We start from the raw sequence: 17,960 nt of genomic DNA on the forward strand, positions 1-17,960 counted from the left end.
TTTCTCCCCCTTCCTCCCCACCACCTTCCCCAAGATGGCACACAATCTGATATAGGCTACACATTTACATTCATATTAAATATATATTCACATTAGTGATGTTGTAAGTAAAAATTAAAACCAATAGGAGGAACCATTAGAAAGAGGAAACAAAATTCAACAGAATAGAAGAAAATAGTAATTCAACTTCCATAGTTCTTTCTTTGGACGTGGATAGCATTTTCCATCACAGGGCCTCTGGAGATGTCTTAGATACTTGTATTGCCAGGAAGGGTTAAGTTTATCAATATTAGTCATCACACAATGTTGCTGTTATTATGTACAATGTTCTCCTGATTCTGCTCACTTCACTCAGCATCAGGCCATACAAGTCTTTCCAGGTTTTTCTGAAGGCAGCCTGTTAATCATTTCTTATAGTACAATTGTATTCCATTACATTCATATACTACAACTTGTTCAGTCATTCCCCAATTGATGGGCATCCTCTCAATTTCCAATTCTTTGCCACCACAAAAAGAGCTGCTTTGAATATTTTTGTACATTTAGGTCTTTTTCCCATTTGTGTGACCTCTTTGGGATATAGCCCTAGAAGTGCTACTGCTGGGTCAAAGGGTATGCACATTTTTACAGCCCTTTGGGCCTAATTCCAAATTGCTCTCCAAAATGGTTTTATCATCTCACAACTCACTAATAATGCATTAGTGTTCCAATTTTCCCACATTTTCTCTAACATTTATCATTTTCCTGTTTTGTCATGTTGGCCATTCTGATAGTTGTGATGTGGTACCTCAGAGTTGTTTTGATTTGGATTTCTCTAATCAATAGTGATTTAGAGCATTTTTTCATATGACTACCGATGGCTTTAATTCCTTCATCTGAGAACTGTCTGTTCATATCCTTTGACCATTTATCAATTGGGGAATGGCTTGTATTCTTATTAATTTGACTTAATTCTCTATATATTTTAGAAACGAGGCCCTTATCAAAGAGACTGGTTGTAAAAATTCTTTCCCAATTTTCTACCTTCCTTCTAATCTTAGTTGCATTGGCTTTGTTTGTGAAAAACTTTTCAATTAAATGTAATCAAAATTATCCATTTTGCTTTTCGTAATGTTCTCTATCTCCTGTTTGGTCATGAATTCTTCTATACTCCATAGATCTGACAGGTAAACTATTCCTTGCTCTCCCAGTTTGCTTATAATATCAGCCTTTATATCTAAATCTTGTACCCATTTAGACTTTATTTTAGTATATGGTGTGAGATTTTGGTCTATGCCTAGTTTCTGCAATACTCTTTTCCAGTTTTCCCAGCAGTTTTTTTCAAAGAATGGGTTCTTATCCCAAAAGCGGGGGATTTTGGGTTTATCAAATAATAGATTACTATAGTCATTGACTACTGTGTCTTACATATTTAACCTATTCCATTGATCCACCACTCTATTTCTTAACTAGTTTTGATGATTGCTGCTTTATAATACAATTAAAGATCTGGAATGTCTAGGGCACCTTCCCCTGCATTTCTTTTCATTAGTTCTCTTGATATTCTGGACCTTTTGTTCTTCCAAATGAATCTTGTTATTATTTTTTCTAACTCCATAAAATAATTTTTTGATAGTTTGATTGGTATGGCACTGAATAAGTAAATTAGCTTAGGTAGAATTGTCATTTTTATTATCAGCCTACCCATGAGCGACTAATGTTTTTCCAATTATTTAGATCTGACTTTATTTGCATGAAAAGTGTTTTGTAATTGTGTTCATAGAGTTCCTGGGTTTGTTTTGGGAGGTAGACTCCTAAATACTTTATAATGTCTACAGTAAGTTTAAATGGAATTTCTCTTTCTATCTCTTGCTGTTGGGCTTTTGCAGTCTGTGATGCAAGATTTCAACCCAGATCTTGAATCCACTAAGCTACATTGCCTCTAATTGCCTCCTTTGCATGACTTTTTTTTTTTGAAACTGGGAGGCAGTCAGGTGACAAGGTGGATAGAGTGCTGTCTTAGAGTCATGAACCTGTGTTTGAACCCTCCCACTGGTGTGTACTAGCCACATGACCCAGGGAAGGTCACTTCAATGCCTGGTGCTTTTAGCCACTCTGTAAGTCAGTCAAAAGGCATTTATTAAGCATTATTATGAGCCAGTCACTGTGCTAAACATTGGACATACAAATAAGTAGAAAAAAAATCAATCCTAAGTTTCATAGATGGTATCTGTCTTCTTTAATGGGGCAACTAGGTGGAACAACGGATAGAATACTTGGCCAGGAGTCAGGAGGACTTATCTTTGTGGGTTCAAATCTGGCCTCAGACACTTACTAGCTGGGTGTCTCTGGACAAGTCACTTAACCCTGTTTGCCTAAGTTCCTCATATGTAAACTAAACTGGAGAAGGAAATGGCAAGCCATTCCAGTATCTTTACCAATAAAATCCCAAGTGGGGTAATGAAGTCAGATGACTGAAAAACAATTGAACAACAACCTTCACTAATAGCAGGAGTTTACTCACCTTGGGGTGGGGAGGTTTCTCTATAACAATGAAATCCTCTGTCTAAACCCTATCCCTATGCCCATCAAAGTATTATTAAAGGTAGAACCCCTAGACACCCTAGTGTTGGAATCTGGGAGTCAATTCAGTCGAAGCACGTAGATCTACACATGGGAAATACACTCAAAAGACACAACAGTTCTTTCTAATTGTTTAATTATAAAATTGTCATGAATTTTCTGTGTGTGTTGGGGCAGGTGTGTTGAAGGTTGAGTCCAGCATTATGATTTCATCCGAAATTCCTGATGTAGAAACTTCCTCTAGCATCAATAAATAGCACAAACACAATCTTAGGGAGTGGCCAAGGGCACTAAGGGTAAGTGAGGCAGTGAACAGAGTGTAGTGTGAGACTTGGAGTAAGGAAAATCTGATTCAAATCCTGCCTCAAACATTTATTAGCTGTGTGACCTTGGGCAAGTCACAACCATTCTCAGGCTTGTTTTGAGAATAAAATGACACAATATTGGCAAAGCATTTTACAAACGTTAAAGCATTATTTAAACGCTAATTGTTGTCATTTTTGCAATACTCACTGAGTTAGTGTGTGTGAAAGGCAAGACTTGAAACTAGGTTTTCCTAACTCCAAAGAAGGCCCTCAAATCATTGTAATATTTCCTCTCAGCTTAAGAAAAAAAAAGATGATTTTTTATGCATCATAAGAAAATTACCCTGGGGAAGGGTATCATTATATGACAACTTTAAAAATATCTATGCTTATCCAAGTCTCAAACTGTTCAAAATGGTAAGGGTTTCCTGCTTTTGCCATTTCCGATAGGTCTGAAAACAAAAGTTTCAGTAACATTTTCAACAGACCTTAAAAGAAACATGTTTCCCATCAGGAAATTAAAAACATTTTGTTTAAAAAATTTATTTCAGTCACAGACCTTTCATTCCCACAGGGCAATCTAGCTTTGTGGCCTCCATTTCTCTTACTGCTATCAGAAGCAGTTTTGGATTATATATATATATATAAAATAAAGGATTATATATTATATTTTATGTTAATATTAATATATATTAATATAATATTATATATTGTATTATATATATAATAAAGGATTATTATAATAACACTGATTCTGTCTGCTACCTGCTTCCCAGGTGATTTGAGGGAGCCTAAGTGGTGTTTTACATACCCCAAGCGGGATATATTACTTAGAACTAATTAGTTTATAGGAAATGTAATCTGGAGGTACCAATGTTAATATCTGTCTAATCTGAAATCAAGACCTGCACATTTCCTTCATGATTATAGCGATATTTGGTTATGTTCACAGAGAAGATAAATGGGTTCAATTCAGGGAAGATATTCTTTTTTTTACTTTGACCCACAGACAGATACTAAATGTGAGTGATTCAATTACTTTTTTTCCTTTCCTGTGTCATAGGTGGGTATGGTTTTTCACTAGAAATCATACCAAGTGTACTTAGTCCATAAGGGCAGTCAGCAACATAACTTAGTTATAAGTGCTTGTCACAAAAGAACCCAAGTAGGGAAAAAAGGACAAATAAAAAAATCCTAGTATGTCACAAGGGTGAGTGCTGATATCTATATCTATATCTATATCTATACACACACACACACATACAGAGCTTCTATCTATAGAACAGGAGAATTAATAGCTGCTTAGCTAGTCCTAGTGCAGCCATTAAACAACAGTTATTAAGTATCCTCTCATTCATGAAACTCTGATAAGTCTTATACTGAGGCCATTAACTGCAAGTCTTAGAGACTCCTATGGAGTTCTAAGAGATCCTTGACCTCTGGAAACACATTGGAAGAGAAAATTCACATTAGGTATAATAGACAAAAAGTAAACATAAACAATGAAAGATATGATAAGAAAATAAGATGGCAATATAATTTTAAAAGAATATGTCTATGATCAGGTCTGGCTTTAGTCTCTTCAGTTGTGCTTTGTATGCATTATTATTTGAATATAGATCTAATAAAAGACCAGAAGTAAAGTAGATGCTCACTGGATGGGCATCTAAACAAGTTTTGATACACAAAAAATAACAGAATATCATTCTCCATAACAAAGAATGAATATGATGATGAATATGGTGAATACTGGAAAGTATGGGAAGACTTATATGAACTGATTCAAAATGAAGTAATCAGAACCAGGAAATGAGCATACACAGTGCTTACCCTAACAAAATGGAAAGATTAAATACAACTAAATAATCAACAGCAAATACTTTCAAATTATGGTTATAAAGGGTGCCCACAAAGAGGGAAGATGAGAAAGAATTTCTTTCCATTCTTTGCAGAGGTGGGAGATAATGGTGTAGGACTCTTAGTATAATGTCAGCCTTTTATTGATGTGTTGGAAAGTTTTACTTTTTTATTATTTGTTGCAAAGCATGACTCTCTGGGGAAGGTAGGAGATGATAAATTGGAAAATGTGAGTGGGTACAAAAAGAAAAAAATAAATAGAAACAAAATAGAAAAAAAAGTAGAAAATGGAGCTAAGGTATGGGACATAACACATTTCTTTTTTATCCACTTGACATGAAAATTGTCCTTTATCCCCTTTCTATATGTGTGTATTTATAGCTAATAATGTATAGCACATCTTTGTCCTTTGACATATGAGCCAAAGGATTACCTAGGCAATAAGTGATATGAAATCAAATATAACGACAGGGTTATTTTAGACAGTTGATTAAAAACATTAACTCAGAGACTTGTAGACATCCAGAATAATTGCATTTCATTAGTGAAAAGGAAGACATTTGATATTGGGATTTGTTATTAATGAATTTAACCAAGCAGTAGCTAAAAAAAAAAAATAAAACTAATTTAAATCAAGACGCTGGAAAGGAAAAGTACAGGAAGGTAATTGTATGAAATCAAGTGTCAGATGGGATGAAATTCATTACCAGGCACAGTTGTTGAAATTAAATTCCAAATAAATCAGCAGAAGTGACATATAATCCTGGTTCAAAATAACCCTGGGTGCCCCTGCTTTCCTTTGGCCAATCTTTTTGTCATACGTAAAGTGGAGTATTTTGGCGCCTTTTTCAAGAATAATATCACCTTGAAGTGAAGTTAAGTAGATTTCTCAGACAAAGGACACTTGGAGACAACACTTGATTGGGGTAGAAAGGCCAAAGGATGCTTAACTTGTCATTTACATGCCAAGTGTACTCTCTAAGATGGAGAAAGCTCTATAAGAAGCAGGACATATTTAGAGAGCTAGTATTTGTACCTGAAATTCAGAGAGATTTGTATGTTTTTGAAAAATGAATAGGAATCAGTCTTGTATTCCTCCAGTGGTTCAAGTACCAGACAACCAGTCAGCGGAGAATAGCAGTTCTTCATTCATAATGAATGTAAAGAAAAGTAGTCTAGACTAAGGATAGGAAGCAACTCTGTTTGATTTTAATTATATTACCTATTACCTTGCAAAACCATTATTCCACTTCAGTGGAGGTCCCTGAGTTGATCATGAAGAGTTCTGGATATTGTTGTTGTTCTGTCGTTTTTCAGTCGTGTTTGACTCTTTGTGATGACCCCATTTTGGGTTTTCTTGGCAAAGACACTGGAGTGGTTTGCCATTTCCTTCTCCAGCTCATTTTACAGGTTAGGAAACTTAGGCAAACAGTGTTAAGTGACTTGCCCAGAGTCATACAACTTGGTTCAAATCCAACCTCAGGAAGAGGAGTCTTCTGACACCAGGCCTTCATGTTATCCACTATGCCACCTAGCTGCTCAAGGACTAAGAACGGAAGACAGGGAAATGTTCCCTCCCCATCTCTCACCTTGTAGATACTTGGATAGGAGACCAAGTGACTGCCATTGGTTCATTCAGCAAAGTGGCACAAGGCCAGGAATTGTGAATATAGCTTTGGGGGTAGGCTGAAGCAAACCTAGGTGTCATAAGTACAGTAGCATAGAAAGAGAGAGTTTGAGTTCTAAACTGGAGTGTTTCAGTAATCCTTGTGAGGACATAGCATAGAGTACAAAGCAGTGAGTCAGAAGCCAAGAACTAGAAGATTCTTGGTGTTTTTTGGATGTGGCTTGACAGGCCAGAGTGTGAGGAGTTTGTATAAAAGCCAAAGCAGTACCGGGCTTGCCGCAGAATTCCTTCCCACTCTATGAGCATCTTTGTATGCACATGCGGACAATGTTTGAGACTCAGTAGGTAAAAGTCCCTACATGTCATATACCAGTATACAGATGACAAGTTGTAAGATCAGGGAGATAAAACAGAAAGGAAGAAAGGGAAAGGAACAAATATTTATTAACTATTTAATATATGCCAGGTATTATGCTGAGCCTTTTACAAATATTATCTCATTTGATCCTCATAAGAATTCTGGAAGGTAAGTGCTATTATCATCCCTATTTTACAGTTGAAGAAACTGAGGCAGACAGAGGTTAAGTGACTTGCCCAGGGCCACACAGCTAGGAATTGTCTGAGTCTTCTAGGTTCCATGCTGTGTACTGTGTCACTTAGTTATTACTTGACTAAAAGCAAAAAAAAAAGATTCATAGGACTTAATTAGAATCCTGCTCTGCTACTCACTACTGGAAAATGGAAGTGGGTACAAAAACAGAAGGTAAATAAAATTTAACAAAGTAGAAAATGAAACTAGGATATGGGAATCATAGTACATTTGTTTCATGTCTTCTTGATATGAAAATTGTTCTATCCCCTTACTATATGTTGGTATACAACTAATAATATACAGTACATCTTCCTCCTTTGACACATGGGCTAAGGTATTACCTAGGCAATGATTATTCTGAAATTAAATATTGTGATAAGAACTCAAACACACACTGGCTGTATAACTTTGGCAAATTACTTAAACTCCCTGAACCTAACTGATTTTATCTATAAAATGAGACTCTATGACAAATTAACTTCCATTGTTGTTTCCAACTCTAAACCTATGACCCTTTGATCCATGGTCATACTCCATACAGATGAGTGCTAGAACTGTGGTGGAGGGAAGACACTGAAAATAACTGAAAGTGAAAGACCAAAACATAAATCAAATTTAGATTACTTACACCAATGGACAATAATTTTATTATTTACTGCTTGGGGTTATTTACTCAAACTTAATTTATATTTTCCTTTGAGAAAAAAATTTGCCACTGATGTATCTAGGCAATGACCCAATATTTCCACAAATTCACAATATTTCAACAAAGTACTGGAACTGATTTAACAGGATCCAGAAAGTTCCTTACCTTCTTACATTTGTTACTTGGTTTAGCTCTTTCTCAATTTATACTTAACACAAGAGATGTACAGAGTATCACTTCATACAGTGATGAAACATTAACACCCCAAGGAGAAAGGACCCTTCTCTTTTAAGTTTGCTAACACCTTTGGTGGAGGCAAGGGATAAGGCAGCTAATAAATCATTAAATTTTATAAGACCTTTCCTTATAAACAAACACTGAATATTGGCTCAAATACCCACTTTAAGAAAGACTAAGAATTACAAAATAACCCTGAGGAAACAAGAAAAAAGCTGAAGAAGAAAAAAAAGCCTTATCTGAATTTCATATCAAATGAGCTGAATTGTATCTAATTCACATAATATCAGGTTATACACAATTATACTCTAGTCTAAGTAAGTAAGTCTGATAAGAAAGTGAGTGTTCATTTACTTTCCAAAGAGATTTTTAATGGGATAACTTTAAGTTAAAGAACCTGATACATATATACATGTACTACTCACAATGGGTTACAACTTTGGGCTGAGGCCAAACGATCTTCATCTTGGGGAACTTGACTCCAAAGAGGAGGTCAAATTCCTTTCATTGTTCTGGCTCATTGTTTCCACCATAGAGTAATTTCAGAAATCTCTTAAATGGCATTTAGGCACGGCTCATGCCTAGGGGCTCCTCAGAATGGGAACAGAAGGTTGTTACATAATGTACCTTTGAACTATATGGATAGGTATACATGAATAGATGATAAAAGCTATGCAACAGTTGTTAATTTCCTACAACACAGAAATGACTTAAGCTGAAAAAAAATTCTCATAATTGTGTATTAAACATATAGAAATATAAAATATCTCAAATGGCCCATTATACTCATTGTTCTCCTTATGAAGGGTAAAGGACCTTTGTGGAACTGCTCAACAGATATATCACATGAGATCCATATCTCCTGCTTAGCCAGGACACACTTTTCTTTAGGATTCCCCTAACTTGAACTTGTCCTCTGAGAAGTATGCTCTTAGGGAAATTATCATCTTCTGAATATCACGCACCTAACTCAAAAATTCTCAAACTCATGACAGTAGACAAGACTGGAAATATCTATTTCTCAGGATCACTAGCTGCTAGCCTGTGCTTAGAAAAGGAAACAAAAAGATAATCAGGGATTCAGCCTTATTTAGGCAAGTACATGTTCCTACTCTCATGTGTTTTGAACTACTGGAAGGTATAGGAGAAAAATCTATCTTTCCCTACCTCCCTCTTTCCCCCCTCTCCCCACAGAAGTACAAGGGAGAGAAAGCTTTGGCATAGTTCCAACAGAGAATTGATAAGAAAGGATCTGTTTTCCACAGCTCTTCTGAAGGACTACACCTTACATATCATTTCCTTTTTTTCCCCTTAGGGAACTGGAGTTAAGTGATTTGCCCAGGGTCACACAGCTAGTAAGTGTCAAGTGTTTAGTCTGAGGACAGATTTGAATTCAGGTCCTCCTGACTTCAGGGCCCGTGCTCTATTCACTTTGCCACCTAGCTGCACTCTTAAAAATTATTAAGGACTCTAAAGAACTCTGTTTTAAATGTGGGTTAATCTACTGTTATTTCTGCTATTTGGAATTAAAATGTCTTAGTATTATTATGAAAATAGTTTTGACCTCAAAGATCTGCTGAAAACATCTAAGGGACTCCCAAGATCCCCAGACAACTTTGTGAAAACTTCTAGTCTAAGGCATTAAACCAGTCTAGGTCCAGAAAAATGAACAAAATCCTCAGGGAGTTTTCTGAGTAACTAAGAGGTTATAAATAAAATAAAATAAATCAAATCAAATGAAATAATATTTGTAAAGTGCCTGGTATGGCAGTAAGCACTGTAAAAGGCTTATTGCCTTCCCTTTCTCTTATTAATTATCTTTCCATCTTGATCTAGACATTGACCCTTTTGCTTGAAAACCAGAGATACCTTTAGCTCTAGGGGGAAAAGATAATTGAAAAGAAACTTAAGCATTTGCAATTAATTACTACATATTCAACAAGTGTCTCTTAAAGAGTTACCCATTTTAGATAAACATGAACATGTGGGGGCAGGGGAGAGGATTGTTAAAGGGAAGTAAAAACACTAAAGAAAAGGTGAGACTTGATTAAGATGCCAACTGAAGAAGGCATAAACCATTTTAAGTAGTGACTATTGAGTAATTCATTCAATCAACTCTCTACTACATATAATGAATGAGGGAGCTGCATTTATAGGAAGACTTTCCAAAAGTGAAGACTGAAAAGCAAACTTGGTTCAGATACATGCAATGGCACAGGAGAAAGGGTTCATATCTCCATAAGTCACCACAAAATCAAGTAGTTTATCTGTACCAATAGCAGAGGAAAAATGGAAAAAATGGAAAGAGAAAGATGAAGGTAATGGAAGAAAAAGAAGGGAAAAAGCAAAAGGAGAGGGAGAGTTAAGAACATATGCTATATTATTAATAGCATCTAACTTTCATAAAAATAACAAAAATAGATAATATTTCAAGTCTCAGAAAATATTTAACATTTTATCTCCATTGTGCTTCATATCCTTGTAAGGTGGGTATTATTATTTTCTTCATTTTATAGAGGAAGAAGATGAACCTGAGAGAGGTTAAGTGACTTGGTCAGTCACAAAGCTAGTAACCATCTGAAGCAGGATGTCAGACTCTTAAGGCCATCATTTTATTCATGTGCCACCTATTTGCCATCCAGATGTAGATTGGTGGTCCCTCATGGAGACAAAGCCTCAGGGACATGGATGAATGAAACAGCTGAAAGGAAAGAGGGATGTGCCAGAGACAAGTAGGATGAAATAAGAGAGGAAAACTAGCGTTGGGAAGTGCTGAATGCAGAGGACAAAGATCTAAGTTTTCCTAGATGCAGGTGAAGAGCTAATATAGCAAGCCACTAACATGTATCAAGAGACAGATGACAGGACTAAATATGCTGATGAAAAAGGGATTTTTGGTGAAACTATTTCTTTTATCAAAATAACTGATTGAATACAGTGGAGAAAACCAGTTAACCACCTGAAGTAGGAACAGATAGAAATCTACACTAGGTGATACGATTACATAGAGTTAAGAGACATACATAAGAAATATTGGAAGAAAAAAAGATAATTATTTTGTGACAGCCATCTCAGTACTGGATCTGTGTCTATTGCAATGATTATAGAAGCTGCAGCAAAGTTTCTCAATGCCATCAATTAAAGCAAACTGTACTATAACCACTGCATAGGATAAAACACGGTAACTCAGTGTTTCTTGACTGATACCTAAGGGATCTCAAAAAGTGAAATGCCAATACCATCAAGGCACCACAATGAAAACATTCACAAAGAAAATAAAGTTCTTTGTTACTTTATGAGGAAAGAGCCATAAATGGTGAGCCATAGGCACATAGCTTCTGTTTACTGACTTCTTTTATTTTTCTACATGGCAAGAAAGTGTTTTTCATTTTAATTTGCATTAAATAATGGTACTTCATAACACAAATGTGGATAGCATAGTATATTTGTTGAAGGCTTGATTCTAGGATTTTCCACAGACCACATTTAAGTCAAGGATGACGCCCTGAACTAGGCACAGGATTGGATCTTTTGAATTCAGATTCTGAGTCACATTAAGGGCAGAGCCTTTGAGACAGAACAAAATAGGCATAAAAATATCAACTTAAGTTACAGAAAAATACTATTAAAATCTTCAATGTACTTCATGGCCACAAAGATATGGTGCCATTAGACATCATCTAAGTCATTATCTTGCTTTGAGATAGAACTCTCCCCTCATCTCTTTAGCCTTTGGAATACCTAGTGTTTTTGATGATATTGCAACCCTCTTTCGACAGTATTCTCTATACTTAGCATTTCAATAGTTCAGCTTAAACTAATGAAAAAACCTGCGATTGAAGACCTAGAATACACTCATTCCATGTAGTAGACCTTCTGGTTATGGAAGCTGATACCAAGCTCATTCTACCTCATCTCCCTTTTTTCATAGGTTCTAATTTCTGATCTTCTCCTAATCTTCATGCTTTTTATACAAACCCTCTTAAGAATTTATGGTCCTCCAATCCCCAATAATTTATTAAGTGTACTTTGAGGATACTATGACGTGTTAAATGAAAATTTTCTTATTAATAACATCCTTCATAACTTTCTCTCAAAAGTCTGAAACCCAAATGTACAACCAAGAAGCTGCGAATCCCTTCAGCCGTGATGTCTTTATGGCTTGCTAACTACTTCTTTAATTGTCACTTTTAGTTCTTTATATGTGTGCTTTTTTTTTCTAATGCTGCTCCATAGTGATGATGACAAAGTCATGTTTAAAAATAACTAGTTATAGTAGAGTATACATCTTGTGAAGAAATATGATAGCTCCTCCTACTGTCCCAATATGTGAAAGGCCATGACAGAAGGAACAATAAGGAAAGGAAGATGCTTCAGAGAGAGTCTGATGAATATGACTATACAAGAATCAATTAACAAACCCATGTTAAGCTCTTCCTTTATGCTAGGCACTCTGTAAGGCATTGAGGATAAAAAGATCAAAACAAAATAATCCTTGCTCCCAAGGAGTACACCATTAAATGGGAAAGACTTGTTGCTGTTTGGTTTTACAGTTGTGTTCAACTCTTTATGACTCCATTTGGGGCTTTCCTGGCAAAGATACTGGAGTGATTTACCATTCCATTCTCCAGTTCATTTTACAGATGAGAAACTGAGGCAAGCAGGGTGAAGTGACTTGCCCAGAGTCATATACTACTAAGTGTTTAAGGCTAGATTTGGATTCAAGAAGAGGAGTCTTCCTGACTCCAGGCCCAGCACTCTATCCACTGTGCTACTTAGGTGCCCTCTGAGAAAGAATACATGTTTGTAGATCAATATATACAAAATATACATACAGTCAATGGAAGGTAGCTTTAGAGAGGGGTAAGGCACTTGCAGCTAGGAGACTGGGATAGGTCTTCTGCCAAAGGTAGAATCTGATCTGAATCTATAAAGATGTCAAGGAAGCTACAAGATGTAGGTGAAGGAGGAGAGTACTCTAGGTATTAGGGACAGCCAGTATAAAGGCCTGAAGATAGGAAATGGAGTGGTATATATGAGGAAGGTCACTTTGACTGGACCACAGAATATATGAAGGGGAGTAATACATAATAAGTTTGGAAGGAGAGGTTGAGGTCGTGATGTGAAGGGCTTTAAATGCAAAACAGAATACTTTATATTTGCCCATAGGGACATAGGGAGCCATTCTCTGCTTTCACAAAATCACCTGGGCAGCTCTGTAGAGGATAGACTAGTGTGGAAAGACACTTGAGACAGAAAGACTCATTAGGAGATTATTACAATAGTCCAGGTGAGAGGTCACGGTGGTCTAACCTGGAGAAGTGATTGTATGGGCAGAAAAAAAGAGACAGATGTGAGAGATGTAAAGGTGGAAACAACAAAATCTAGCAACTGACTGGATGTATGAGGTGAATGAAATTATTTTTTTGTAAGAATGATACTGAGGTTGTGAACTTCATTGAGTGGAAGAATGTTTTTCCCAAAACAATAAAAGGGCAATTTGGGAGAGGGGTAGGTTTGGGGGAAGAGGAGGTGATAATGAGTTCTTCCTTGAACATATGAGTTTGAGATGTTCTGAATATCCCCTTCAAAATGTCCAAGAGGCAAATGTTTAAACCCCTGGAAAATAATGTTACCAAGCGAAAGAGCAGAAAAGAGGCTTCACAATGGAATCTAGGAATACACATACAGTGAAGATCTTCTAATCATCTGCTGATATGGAAATAGAATGAAAAGAGTAACACAAGTAGGAAAGGAAGCTTATAAATGATTAAGCAGGGACTCTAGGAGGCATAACAGAAAGGAAAAACAGAAGAAGAAAAGCCTAATGGTGGTAGAATTAGACTGCATCAGAATGAGACTATGGGAAGGGGTAGCGTAACTGGGATCAGGGAAACAAAAATTGAAATTGTCCTAGTTGTAGGTAGCAGCTGGTTGGGCCCTCTACCTTCCAAGGAGTGGTGAAAATGGAGGGTAGTGATGGCAAAGAGTTGAGGCTAGAGAAACATACCTATGTATCCAGGGAGTAAATATATATATGGCAACAGCTCAAAGGTTACATCCCAAAATTATGGGGGATGAGCTACATCTAGATGTTATTTCATATATATATTATATACTCAACATCGTATCAGGCCTGATACCTAAGATGCTCGTTCTTTCTTGAGCAGACTTGCACTAAACTCTGTATTGAAGTCCCACACTTTCTGGCTCTAGATCTGGCCTATATTGCCCAATCCACATATCACTTAGTCTCAGTCTGAGATCCTCCTAATATGATCTGGGAGTTTCTATTTCCCTCTTCCCCTCCATCTCTATCTTTCTAAAATGTGAGTTCTTCAATAGGAGAGACTGTTTCACTTTTGTCTTTATATAGTGCCTGGTCCATAATAGATGTTTAATAAATGCTTACTGATTAGTTGATCACCATTTTATTTCTCCCCATCTGTTTGTTTCACATGCTATAAGAGAAAAGTTTTGAGAACATTTTATTGATTTTTCTTTGTTGATTTTTTTTAAAATGGTCTTTTTCTAGTGGCTGGACAAGCATAGGAAAAAGGGAGAGTAGATCTTAACACCCCCTTTCTTTTCACTTCTGCTGGGATAGAGATGACTTGCTAAGTTGAAGTGGAAAAAAGCCCTAAAAAATCTGAATAAATGAGTCTAAAGTTTTGCTCTTTAAAAATACATGGCAAATCCATTCAAGAATAATTGAGTGTTTATAGCAGTTTACATTGGGTGGAGAGATTGTAGTGGTGAGATTCACTGTCACTGAATTTTGTAGAGCAGTGCTACATGGAATTGATTAAGGATACAGTAACACTGTGGGCTATTTGCCCTGACCTGTACCTAAGCCAGGACTGTCTAGGGAATCTGCAGAAAATCAATCACAGATGCGTGAAACTGATGTGTTCAACAGACCATTAGTTTATGGATAAAAACATAAGGCCTAAAGTGTCTTTGAGCCTTAATAACTGTTGAATGTTCCTTCTGGAGATTACCACAGAAGGAGGAATACACGCCTCTTCATGGATTTTATGATCTGGAAGCTAGCCTTGGTAAATAATTTACGACAACTGGCCTCTGTGTAAATGGATCTGCTGGCTGACTGACAGCTATGGGTAGGTCACTCTAGGAAAGGCCCAGGGTGAATTATTGTTTGCAGAATGTGTCCTTGCCACAATAGACCCAAGGCTGACTCTGTATGGGATACTTCAACCTGGGGAATCTTCAACCTGGGGAAGGAATCCCAACCCGTGAGGCAAAACCTATCTTAAAACATCATTACTGAGGAAAAGGGAAGAGGGAGCTATTGATATTTAAGTACATTTAAGGTGTTGTATTGGTGTGTTTTATTTTGCTTTGTTTTGTTTTTTAAATTGGACCTGTGATTTGATTAGTATACGGAATGGAAGGTAAAGAAATTTCTTTTACATCAGGAGTTTTTAACTTCTTTTATATCACAGACCCCTTTAACAGTGTAGTGAAATCCTATTCTCAGGGTGAACCCCTTCCCAGAAATTTTAAATTCATGATTTTTAAATTCAATTGAAAATTTCAAATTCACAAAAGACATAAGATTACAAAGGAAACCAAATATTGGGGAAAATAAAGTAGTCATTTCCCTAATAGATATTTATGAGTCCCTGACGTTTTAGAAGTCCAAGGAACCCCTGCTCTACCTCAATGCCAACTGGTATTTACTCTGAGAGGTCAAAGGACTTGCCCAAAGTTGTACAACCAATATGTATCAGAGAACTGAATCAGGTCTTCCCAAGTACAAGACCTGATAAACCTATATCTACATGTAAATCGATATCTATCTCTCATGTATATTATATATCTATATATATGTATGAGATAAATATGTATATATGATATAAATATACATATCTATATAAACACATATCAGATTATCTATTTATCTCAAGACTGACTCATTTAAGGTATCAAATTAAAAAATTCTGATTTCCCTTTAACATAGAGTTTTCCTTTCTTTGATATTTTGCTCAATGAATAAGCTGAATTTTTAATCTTTAACTATTGATTTTTATGTATTTATTTAGTAGTCTCCAGCTTTACTGAAGATAAAGTTTCACTTTTTTTGTTGATTTTCTAATCATATCAACATAACCATGTCTTTAACACTAGTTAGTAAATCAAGTTTTTAAATCTACAACCTGGCATCATGGGATATTAAAGGTGGAGTGATCTTTGAAACCTTCTAGTCCAGATGCCGCATTCTCTAGATAAAGAGATTGAAGCCCGAAAAGTTTAAGTAACTTGCCTGAAGTTACATCAGAAAGTCCTGGAGCCAGGATTTGAACTCAGGCCTTGGGAGTCCAAATCTAGCACAAAGAATTGCTAGGGATATTTAGGGTAGAGTACTGACTGAGGGGCTGAGCAAAGAACTCCCACTGGTCAAGGCAGCATGATCCTCAGTTCACTAGAAACAACTCAGTGCTCTGATAAGTAGGCAGTCCTGGAGATGTTAGCTAACCCCATGGAAGTTGTTCACTCATTATGTATAGCGCTGCTGCTACATGGGAGGAAATTCCACCTTTGATTAACAACCTAGATCAGTTGTGTTCTCTGGCTTAGGGAATCCCCAGCAGCAGTGTGGAGGTGGGAAATGGCATCCTTCAAAGAGAGAATGACAAAGATAACTTTGATCCACTCTCCTCTGATTATTAATATCAAAAACAAGATAAAACACATGCTTACCAAAGGTATTTTGCCACGTTAAAAAGAATAGACAGGACAGAGGAAAAGTAGATGGATTCCCTATAGTGAGACTCTCCATAATGATGCTTCTATATGTAGATGATACTGCCCATAAAGCATCATGCCCCCATAATCTTGCTGAGTCTCCTGATGAAATGAATGACCTCAGAAAAGAGTTTTGCATAACTACCCACATCGAAACAAAAATAAGTAGATGTAGAAGGCCTATTGTGGAATCCAGCAAGATGAACAGTCTATACTACTCTACATGTATTTAATAAACCTTTACTAAGTGTCTACCAAATGCATTGTTCAAAGGATACAATGACAAAAAGAAGAGAAAAAATAGTCCTTACCTTCAAGGAACTTAAATTCTACTGGTTGGAGGGGTGGTAGGAAGAGAGCAATACGTACATAGGTAAGCAAATATGAAGTAATTCCTGTGGGATTTCAAAACCATTTTAGCCACTTTCCCCACATTATTCCTTGGATTAATCACAGTTCATCCAATAGCATATTAGTGTGCCTATTTTTCCCTATCAGCTCCAACATCAACTATTTCCATATTTTGTCATCTGTGTCAATTTGCTAGGTATGAGGGGGGGAAACCCCTAAATGAATGTGCATCATGGGAACTATAACCTCTGAGGAATAAAAAAAAATTGGACACGACATTAATACAGAGACAAATTATGGGCATAAACAGACTACAGAACATTACCAGAGAAAATGGCATGCTAAAAGTAACTTAGGAGCCATCACCAAAAAAAAAAAAAAAAAAAAAAGAGTTTTGACTGTAAAAGAAGGTGGACCAAATAAGTAATGAAAATTAGGGATAACAAATGGAGCAAAGATTATTAAGAGATCAAAAGAATGAGGACTTTTGGGACTTTTTGATGACTTTTCTCTGGAGGACACACAGGACCCAGACAAGGGTTGCACTAAATGAGAAGAATCAGGGAGACTAATCACAGGTGTGCTGGAACCAGTTCAAACAAAGACCCATATGTTAAATTTTAAGTGTGAGCATTTACACATCAGAAATCAGTCAACACTACAGATCAAGGCTTGACTTATTGTTATGTTAATTGTCTAGACTCAAGAAAATGACAGAACATGTTAATAATGAGTATTGTATTTAAAAGCTTGTCATGTGTCCATTGGAGGGATAGCTAGTTTTTAGACATTTACCAGAACACCACTGTTTGTAATGTTTCTTGTTGGAGAGAATACCCACATTGATGAAAATATCAAAGTGTCAGTAATAAGCAAAGACAGCAATCTGACTGGAGAGAACTCTTTTGCCTAAAGGGATACTGACCCCTTTAACCTTTCTGAGTCAGTTTCTAGGGAAGTTGCTAGAGGAAATCATTCAGCCCAAACTAATATGTAATTTTGCCTTTATAAGCA

Source organism: Vombatus ursinus, unplaced genomic scaffold, assembly GCF_900497805.2.
Source record: "Vombatus ursinus unplaced genomic scaffold, bare-nosed wombat genome assembly UNPS02014784.1, whole genome shotgun sequence".
Classification (NCBI taxonomy): domain Eukaryota; kingdom Metazoa; phylum Chordata; class Mammalia; order Diprotodontia; family Vombatidae; genus Vombatus; species Vombatus ursinus.